General features: G+C 38.1%; 1 long non-coding RNA gene across 1 annotated transcript in view; it reads left to right on the top strand.

The window, feature by feature from the left end:
* The first annotated feature begins 3,871 nt into the window (after positions 1-3,871).
* The window catches only part of LOC107317169, a 28,519-nt gene continuing 22,972 nt past the window's right edge, over positions 3,872-9,418 (top strand). The window contains exons 1-2 of the long non-coding RNA XR_004308201.1: positions 3,872-4,425; positions 9,110-9,253. This is a non-coding gene — a long non-coding RNA (uncharacterized LOC107317169). The remainder of the gene's footprint in view (positions 4,426-9,109; positions 9,254-9,418) is intronic.

Genomic DNA, 9,418 nt, shown 5'->3' with positions numbered 1-9,418 from the left:
AGACTAAGTATGATGGCAGCATCTCACATCTGGATGATCAAAATCATTTCCAGATTTTAAATACAAAAATGATTCTCACTAGGAAACTTGGTAAAACTGAATATCCAAAATGAAACATCAGGAAACATCACCAAACTGAAGCTTGTTGGATGTCTGCAGCTGTTGGATATTTGCAGCTGTTTCTCTAGTCCTGATTAAGGGAGGGGTTCTGAGAAAAGCTGCACAAGTGCATTCCCCATTGAAAGAAGTCCTAGCTGAGGGTATTTGGCAATTGAAAGTAAGACTCCAAGTCATATTTTTAATTTGAATGACTGTGATTGAATAATATATGATTTTTTTTTCCTACTTGTACTTTGGTTGTGAGACACCCTAAAATTTATTACGATAACCTTACATGGTGTTGAATTCTGTTTATAATGATAAATAATCCTTTAGTTTAAGTATTGGATCTACAGATTGCTCAAAAATCTGGATGAATTTATAATATCGTGGGATTTAATCTAACAGAATTCAGCATTTTTAACAAAGTCTGGCTACTTCATTTTTAACTCCTTTGAAAAACTGCCTCATTTCCTTTTATTTTCCCTTTTTTTTTTTTACATTATGTTTCTAGGCATGGGCCCATTATTCCATCTATGTTCCTTAATGGTAGAGAAAGGTTTGTTTTAGAAGAAGTGACATAAGAATGTAGTAAAAGAAAGGAAGGTCAAATTTTAATGTAATGTATGGAAGGCATTAGTCCTCCAATAAATGTAAGATATTATGTCAGTGGAAATGGAGTCAAAGGGCCTCATTACTTTTGATCTTTTAGATAGATTTGCTACAGATTTCTTTAACTGTATTCCCACATTGTGTAACTGTCATAAAGTTTGTCTTGTTGGAGTCTTGCTTTATAAAGTTTATATTTTCCAGAAATGGATTTTTTCCATTTTTCAGTTTAAAAGTGATTCTTGGACTCTGCAGAGTCTGTTCATGTCAAAGTCTTAATTCCTGCTTCTCTCTGTGGTCAGGCTTGTAGTTACAATGTGATAACAACAACAACAGAGTAATTCTATCTGTTTTAGTATCTGCAAATACTTATTTTCTTTCCCTTCTTCTGGGAAGGCTGAATAAAAATGTCATTTTTAAGCAAGTTATAGTGAAGTGGAAAAGTTTTGTAATGGGGTGCTACATTGCAAAATGTGATTTAATGGGTTGCTCCCACTTAGAAACAGAGATTTCGCAGATCTTTCAGATAGGCTCCACCAAATAATTTTGACATATGCAAAATCTGCAGAAAAGCTCCTCACAACTCAGCTCATGATGTGAACGTATATACTACCATCATGAATCGTAACAGATGTTACATTAAATAATTACTGCAATTAACAAATATATCAGGATAATTCTTTTATGTTGATGTATTTTGGCCCTGATTGTGCCCAAAATACATATAATTATTCAAGGAAAACTACAGGGGCACTTTCTTCATTGATGCTTTTCAAGGATTCATTGTTTGCTTAAATGCTTAGAGATTGCTACATCTGAGTACTTTCACATTTCTGACTTTATCTCTGGCATAAGTGACATTTAGAAAGAAAATATATATATATGCAATGAGTTAAAAATACCTTAAGCATGAACAGAAACTTTCCGTTCGACTAGGAGTGTTTTTCATCAGCATCAGATTGACCCTCGTCTCATGTGTGTGTTTCCCTTGCTTTCCCTTCTCTGAATACTCAAAGATTTCAACCCAAAAACCATGTTATTTTCTGTAATTCAAGTTAAATAATCTATTAATAGGCCTATGTTTGTCTTGTAAATTAGAATTATGATCTTGGCAGCAAAATTAAGGAGCTGGCTGGTGGAGAGAAAAAAAAAAAACACAAAAAAACCCACAACTTCTTCCTTCCCTTGTTTTGTCCGAGCTCCTTCCTTCCCTTGCCAACAATCACAACTCTTTCTTCAAAGGGAACATGCAGTCAGAGAAAGCCTGACTTTTCAATTTCTCTCTTTCATTGAGCAAGCTGAAGCAAATGGAGCAGTGCAGCTCCAGGCACTGATTTGCTGGGCTCCTAAGGAAGCTTCTAAGATGTTGTCTGTGATGTGTGCCAAAATGGTTTCTTAAATTACAGTTCCACTACTCTAAGAGAAAACATTTGTTAGAAAGTCTTTCTCTCAGCACTTCAAATCTGAAATACCAAAATACCTAGCTTCTTTTTGCAAGGCTGGAGGACACTGTGGCCCAAATATACAGATTATGTTGCACAGATGCGGATGAACTCATACAGATGTGCAGCTGTCTATTACAACTGCGCAGTCAGACTTCTGGCTCAGAACTCTGCTTGAAATATAAGGTGAGTCTACCTTTGTGTTGGTTGCCAATTGTCAGAAATTCACAGATAATTAGAGTAGGGTGAGGTATTACTTTGAAATGTGTCAGGATGGCTGACCTTTCTAATATACAATCAGAGATGATGTTTCAAACTTTTTCTTCCCTCTTAGATACCACACAGATATGAATTTGGTCCCTATAGGTCATATCCCACTGGCAAACATCACAGAAGTCTTCATGGAACAGGGGCATGGATTGTTTTTCTCTAGGAGTGTGCCACATCATAGAGGTCTGTATTGCATAACTTTTACTGTTAATTGAAATCAGCCTTCTTTCCTATTTTCAAAACTGCCATTTTGTCTTAACTTTGGTCATCACTGTTGAGTGTAAGCTACTAGCTGGATTAAATAGAAAAGAAAGGTGAGGAGTAAGTATAGTATTTGCAGAAGTGAATAATTGACCAGTAAGGTATTTTTTTTTCCCATGTGTGGCTTTTAGTTGTTAAACTGTATTCTTTATTTCTGATTTTTGAGTATCTAAACTGCAGGTACTATGCAGTATTGCAGATTAATAAAGCAACCAGATGATTGGTGGTTAAAAATATGCACACAAAATTACTCCTCATTCCCAGTAATTTTTTCTCTCTGTTAATCTTCTCAGTGATCACAAGTAGAAGAAAACAATGAAGTCTTAAGCTATGTCTGCAATGAAATTTCTTCCTTTTCTGTTTTTCATACCAGTGTAAATCCCTGACAATGCCAATTATATATCGTAAATATAAGGGAAGTAGAGGATGGCGCTTCCTAAAAACCTGAGAATATGTGAGCACGCATGGCTGTCAGCTGACCATGCTCCTATCCATTCCCTGACATAAAAGAAATGCTCTGGCACTGCTGCTTCTCAAGAGATACCAAAAGACAAGGCAAAGGAGGAAAAGCTGCTGTAGAAGTCTGTGAGATAAGGGGGAGGAAGTAAATGGAAAATCAGATTATTACATTTTCTAGTTCTCTATCTGCTTGCAGACAGCACTAGACAACTTGCCAGGAAAATGTGATTGCTAGCCCTAATGAGTGAAATATTTCTGAGGAACACTGATTATATAACCAGCCAAGGCATCTGAAAGAGCACATTTCTTTCAACTGTGCAGCAGAGATGGACTGGGTAAGCAATAATAATTAATATAGTGTGCTTTAAAAAGCAACATTCATCCACTAGTGCCAAGGAAGGTTTGTGATTGCCTTTGTAGGCTTTCGTTCTGCAGTCACGGGATACTGGATAAATAGTAAACAACTGTACCCCAGTTTTACAGGTTGGAAAGCCAAAGCAAAAAATTGTGAAGCTGGCCAGGCTTTAAAAGCTTGAAGACCATTCCAGAAAACAATATACATATAAAATCAGGATTATACATATAAAATCAGGATTATACATATAAAATCAGGATTATGACTTGCATTGTTGTAGCACTCAGAAATGCTACTCCTGACAGAGCACCCCATTAAGAACATGTTAGAACTCTGCATAACTTCATGCGATGCGTAAAAGAAGCAATTAGTTCTGAGCCTGCTTAAGTAAAGGTCCTTAACATTTCGAGTCTGCAATGCCAGCTAACGGTAGGAAGCTATTTTACCTCTCAATCTTGCTTTATTTTATTCTCCTCTGACTGGCTATTATACTGTATGACATATGGTCTGCTTAAATTAGGCAGGAGCACAAAATCTTGTTCCTTCGTTTCAGAGTGTGAAGCCAGGTTGACTATTAATAGGAAAAGCCCTGGAAGAATGTGTATGCAGCAGTCAGACTCTGCATAAGGGAAACGAAAGCTATGATACAATAGGGAATAAAATGAATTTCTTGTGCATTACAGCCAGAACAACTATAGGCTAACACCATTCCAAACTAAGTGTAGAAGTGCTGTTACATCTGCGTGTCTAGGAGGTGGCATGCCAGTGACCTGATGTACATGGTATCCAGCGTACAGATTTTCCAGAGTGATCTCCAAGTTGTAACGGACAACCTCTTTCCTGCCAGCAGAGCCTGGAGAGGAATAAACCAAGACCACCGGCTAAGTCACTGCGTAACATGCTGTGGATATGAGCGCCGAATGCCCTCAGGTACTGTGTTTAAATGAAAAGGTTTAGCCAAAAAAGAAAAGAGATGCATATAAAATGGATGTTAAGTGTATCATTATCTTCTTTTAGAACAATGGAATTTTTACAAGAATGTTGCAAAATAATTTTATGAGAAATATCCAACAAAATATCCACCTCACGATGTCACTCGCTTCAAGTTTCCAAAAATCATGAAAAATAATTACGCTAATTGTAAGCTATGCAAATTACTATATGACGATTATTACACAAGAATTAATGTATATGTAAAATATCACAAAACTCAGCTGACTACTGCAATATCCCTTCCTCTGGTTTTGACAAATGCAGTTTTTCAGGGATGATTCTATACTGCATAGCGCTGCAGATTCATTTCCTAGCCCATCTCTTTGACTGTCAAATATAAAACTCTTTCTCTATCTGATATAAGCAGCTTGTCTTCGCTTTCAAAGCCATCCATAGTTTCCCCTCATCCTACCTATCATCTCTCATTCAGGATCAAGAAACCACTTCTTTCTCTGATTAGCCCACGATGCCAGCCTCCTCCATCTACTTCTTAGACTTTCATTCACTCCATTTCAAGCTTTATCCTATGCCATGCTTTACATGTGGGAAGAGCTCCTTTAGCGATGTGCAAAGCTACCTCATTATCTTCCTTCTAATCCCATCTGTGAGGTTTCTCTGCCATCCTGCCTTTAAAAGAAATTTCAGAGTTTAAACCTTATTCATCTAGTTATAATGAGCAGTTACCCTCCCCACCCTTGCCCCTCCCTCCCCCCAAATAAAAGATTTCTGGATTTGGATGTTGGTATTTCCTACTGAGATGCAGTGCTGTGGTTTCTGTGTGGTTACTGGTGCCCTGTTTTCAGACGTGCTGCCTTGTTGTTTCAGGGGGGGTAAATATTTCTGCTTGAAAACAGAATAGAATGAATTTAAAAATGATCTGCCTGGATCTTAGAAGCAATTGAGGTAGTCACTGACATTTCTGAAATGAGAAGATGCTCCAGGGGTGATTTGGCCTTTTAGTTCAAGTAGCATGTGATTGACAAGAAAAGATATGATCAGTATCAGCTAAGAGAAATAGTGATTCTGTGGCTGGGCACAGAATTAAAAATATCCCTTATTTGTGAGGAAAGATTGGATAAGCATTTTTAATTTTGGTCATCAGTTTTGGGGGGATTTGGGACGTGGTGTATTGTCTCTGGTTTGCTCAGATTTCTGTTGTAGAATGAATGGGTAGTCATGAGAACCATTGTATTGCACTGGGTCATCATCTTAGCTGAGTACATTTTTCTTTCAAGCAATTAGATCTGTAGCCTTGAACACGTTTGTGTGTTGTTTCACTTTGTATTTTCATCCCCAGTGGCAAACTGTCCTTCCGCAGGGCTCTATTTTTTGTCAGACTTTTTTATGATGCTTGAGAATTGTGCCTGCCTCCTCCCCTTTCCCATGCTGTCCTTTTGGGTGTATGAGGGCCCTTTGCATGGGTCCTACAGAGGCTGGAAGCCACGGTTTCCCCAAACTCCTCACTTCACCTGTGCTTTTATTGGGTCTCTTCTGTGTAACCATCAGGGTTCTCATCTCCCAGTCTATCAGGTTATAACTTCAGAAGTATCAGCATGATGCTCAATAACCTTGCATGAGGATGCAACAGAAACATCCTGAACTCTGAACTTTATTGAGCGCACATTTGTTTGACTACAGTCTTCAAACACATCTTAGGATGTGTTCTAGAGAATAATGACTCGATCCAGTTTGGGAATCTTTAGCATCAGGAAAAAGCCATTCTTAAACCTTTATCATTGCACTCCCATAATCTGTCAGAAGTAGATCTTAGAAAGTCAGGCTGGGAATTCTCCAAGGCACCAAGTGGATGTAGCAAGACATGATCTTGTTCCAAATTTCAGTCTAAGAATACCCACAGAGCTGTGCAGATTTCCCAAAGTAAAAAGTAAAATCGCTCCCAAACTGAGCTTTTCTTTTTCTTCCAAGTTTCAGCAGAAAACCGTATTTTTGTAGGCAAGCTATAAATCTCTGAAAATACAAGTTTATGTGGAAATGCTGATACAGCCTTAGTTATAGCACTGGTAATGGCTATAGCACTCAACAATGATTTGACTCTGAAGGCCATTAATCCCAATGAAAACCTTGGAAGAAGCTGAACTTTGGAGGTCAATGAGATCTCAGAGGAAGCTGGACTGAAAACTGAGAAAAGCTGCTTTTGTCCATGTAAATCAATTGTTATTGTTTTCTTGTCTGAGAAAATTTTAATGCAAAGACTAAGGATTTACAAACAGGAAATGGCAGAACTTCAAAAGGTCTTGTAAGAAGTAGTGATTCATAACATTATGTTTTCAGATCGTGCTATTTTAAAACCTTGCTCTGAAGCCATGCTGACGGTTAACTGAAGGAAGAACTACGTAATTCACTCGTGTCCTGATTTTAAGCTTACAACCATTTTATTCTGTGGAAGAGTAATTACAAATTCTATTTTGCAAGAACTGTCATGTTTCATCAGACTTTGCAATGATTAACAGAAAATAAGGAAGAAATTTTAACAACGCAGGCTAGACAATCTGAGGAAATATTTCAAAGACTGTTTTAAGACCAAAAAAACCCACCAACATTCTAATCCAGCTTAAAAGGAAGCAGTAGTAGCACATGGCTTCACATGAGACAGAAGTGCAGGTCTTCAAGTGTCGCACAAGGAGGACACTTAACTTCTACCAGGGGTATCCAGGGCTTTTATGGCATTGAGATTTCATGACCTAATTCATTAAAAAGCCCTCACTTCAGGGCTGTGCTAGCAGTCAAACCTGCTATGAGGGTCTGACACTTTCCTGGCATTAGAACCAGAGAATGCTTGAAATCATAGCACTAAATGCTTCCCTGCTACAGCCCGGTAAATCAGAGCCTCATTGAGAGCCTGAGCAAAATGTAGACAGTGAGGACTAATTATTTTGTGTATTTGCTACAGGTTGCTTGTTAGGCTTCTGATTCATCATCAGCCAAACAAACAGGATCCTGCTATGTCCCTTCTTAGTTTAAGAACTCTACGTTTTGGAAGCAGTGGCAAACAACAAGCTCATCTGCCAGTTAAAATAATACCAATGAAAGTATTTTGAAAGTTGCCTTTTTTTATTGAATTCATGCAAATAAATTACTAACAATTGAGACTGTGTGAGTGGGCAATAATGACTATTTAATCACAGGCAGTAATTAGTGTGTCTTGCCTAGTGCATTTTCTTCATTTTGTATTGTTTTCCTGGTTATTCCAGAAACACTGAGAATTTACTGAAAAAAAAAGAAAACAAAAATGCTGCTGAGTAGAAAAGAAAGGGATCATACTTAAATGGAAACATTCATTAATAAAGGAATGCTCATCAGTACTATCCAGCTACTTTAGTAGGAGGCTCTGCACAGCACTGCCAATGTCACAAGTTCACAAGCTCGCACTATATTCACTTCTCAATCATCACGATCATTGGAAGTGTGCAAACTTTGCCTATGCTGGTAGAATAGATTTGGCAGAGCAAAGATCTGCTTTATACCTTGAACTTCTTTAAGCTTCTGTGAATAAAACTTTCCATCCCTAAAACAAGGATAATAAGACCTGCCTCTTTTAGAAGAGCTGTCCTGTTGCTACGCACAGTATTTTAGGAAGTATTACGTTACCTACAGAACTGTACTGCTGATCACATGCCGTTGTTACCTGGAGTTTCTGAAAGCAGGAATTTTTATTAATCAGGCTGCAGTAGTGTAAAGAGCGTAAGTACCACACACATCGATGCCCAGAAAAGGTGTGTATCTATTTTTTAATCTATGTTTAACACACAAGATTGAAGTGTTATTTTTTAATCATTTGCACAGGAGGAAAAGGTTAGAAGAAAGAAAAGCAGAATGCTACATCACGTGTAGTGAATTTTAATTGTTGATGTAGATAAAAAATAAGAAACAAAGTTGTACAAAAAATGCTAATATCTGTTTAACACTGATCACAGAATCATAGAATGGCTTGGGTTGGAAGGGAGCTTAAAGATCATTCAGTTCCAACCCCCCTACCATGGGCTGGTTGCCACCCCAGCTCAGACTGCCATGGTCCCCTCCCAACCTCACCTTGGGCACCTCCAACAACCTTGGGCAGCCAAAACCTCTGGGCAGCTGTGCCAGTGCCTCAGCTTTTCTTCATAGCTTTCTTCATAAGAGTGGTGCTCCAGACCTCTGAGTGTTTTGAGATTAGTGTTTTTTTTTCCACCACTACTTTTCCTAATGTAGCTGATGCCTGACAGTTATTAACAATTTGGAATAATAAAGTAGGAATTCCTGCTTTTGTATTTAAGTGAACAACCAGGACAAATGACAGCTAAATATAAGCAAGTAAGATTGGGACAATATTTTGCAGCATCTCTGGTTCTTTCAGTTTGATGTAAAGGAAATGAACATTTGTTCAAATTGTACATTCACTGCTATGCAGCTTGCTGCAGCTCTCTTTCCCATTGCTAACTTCACTGTACATCCAGAGCTAGTCTGCATTTAATGTTTGGATGGCACAGTGTGTTCAGTGTGTGAGCCTGCCTTCTCCAGTAATCCATGCCAAGGATCAATTCCACAGCTTTTTTTCTTTCTTTCTTTTCTTTATTTTCCCTAACAAAAAATGTTCATTTTGTGCCATTCCTTTGTTTTTCAGCACAGAGTGCCTATCATTCAGCCCTCTGATGGCAACACTCAGACAACTCAGGGACAGACAGAACACAAAACCAGAAATGAGGATGTACAACCATGGCTGAAGATGCCCAGAGAGTTGTGTAACGGCCAGAGAGAGGCAGATGACGTAAGCAAATGACAAAAGTTTAAGCTGTTCTTCTGAAATGGTTTGTCTTGTACTATGTAGCTTTATTAAAAAGGCACTGATGTAAGGTGTTTTGAACTAGTCATCCTAATTCTTGTTTGAATACTCATGTCACAAAGATGATGCCTTCTAGGAGACTACATTTAA

Source organism: Coturnix japonica, chromosome 8 (genome assembly GCF_001577835.2).
Source record: "Coturnix japonica isolate 7356 chromosome 8, Coturnix japonica 2.1, whole genome shotgun sequence".
NCBI classification, from domain to species: domain Eukaryota; kingdom Metazoa; phylum Chordata; class Aves; order Galliformes; family Phasianidae; genus Coturnix; species Coturnix japonica.
Note: the sequence above shows the minus strand (reverse complement) of the source record. Positions and strands in the feature narration are given on the sequence as shown.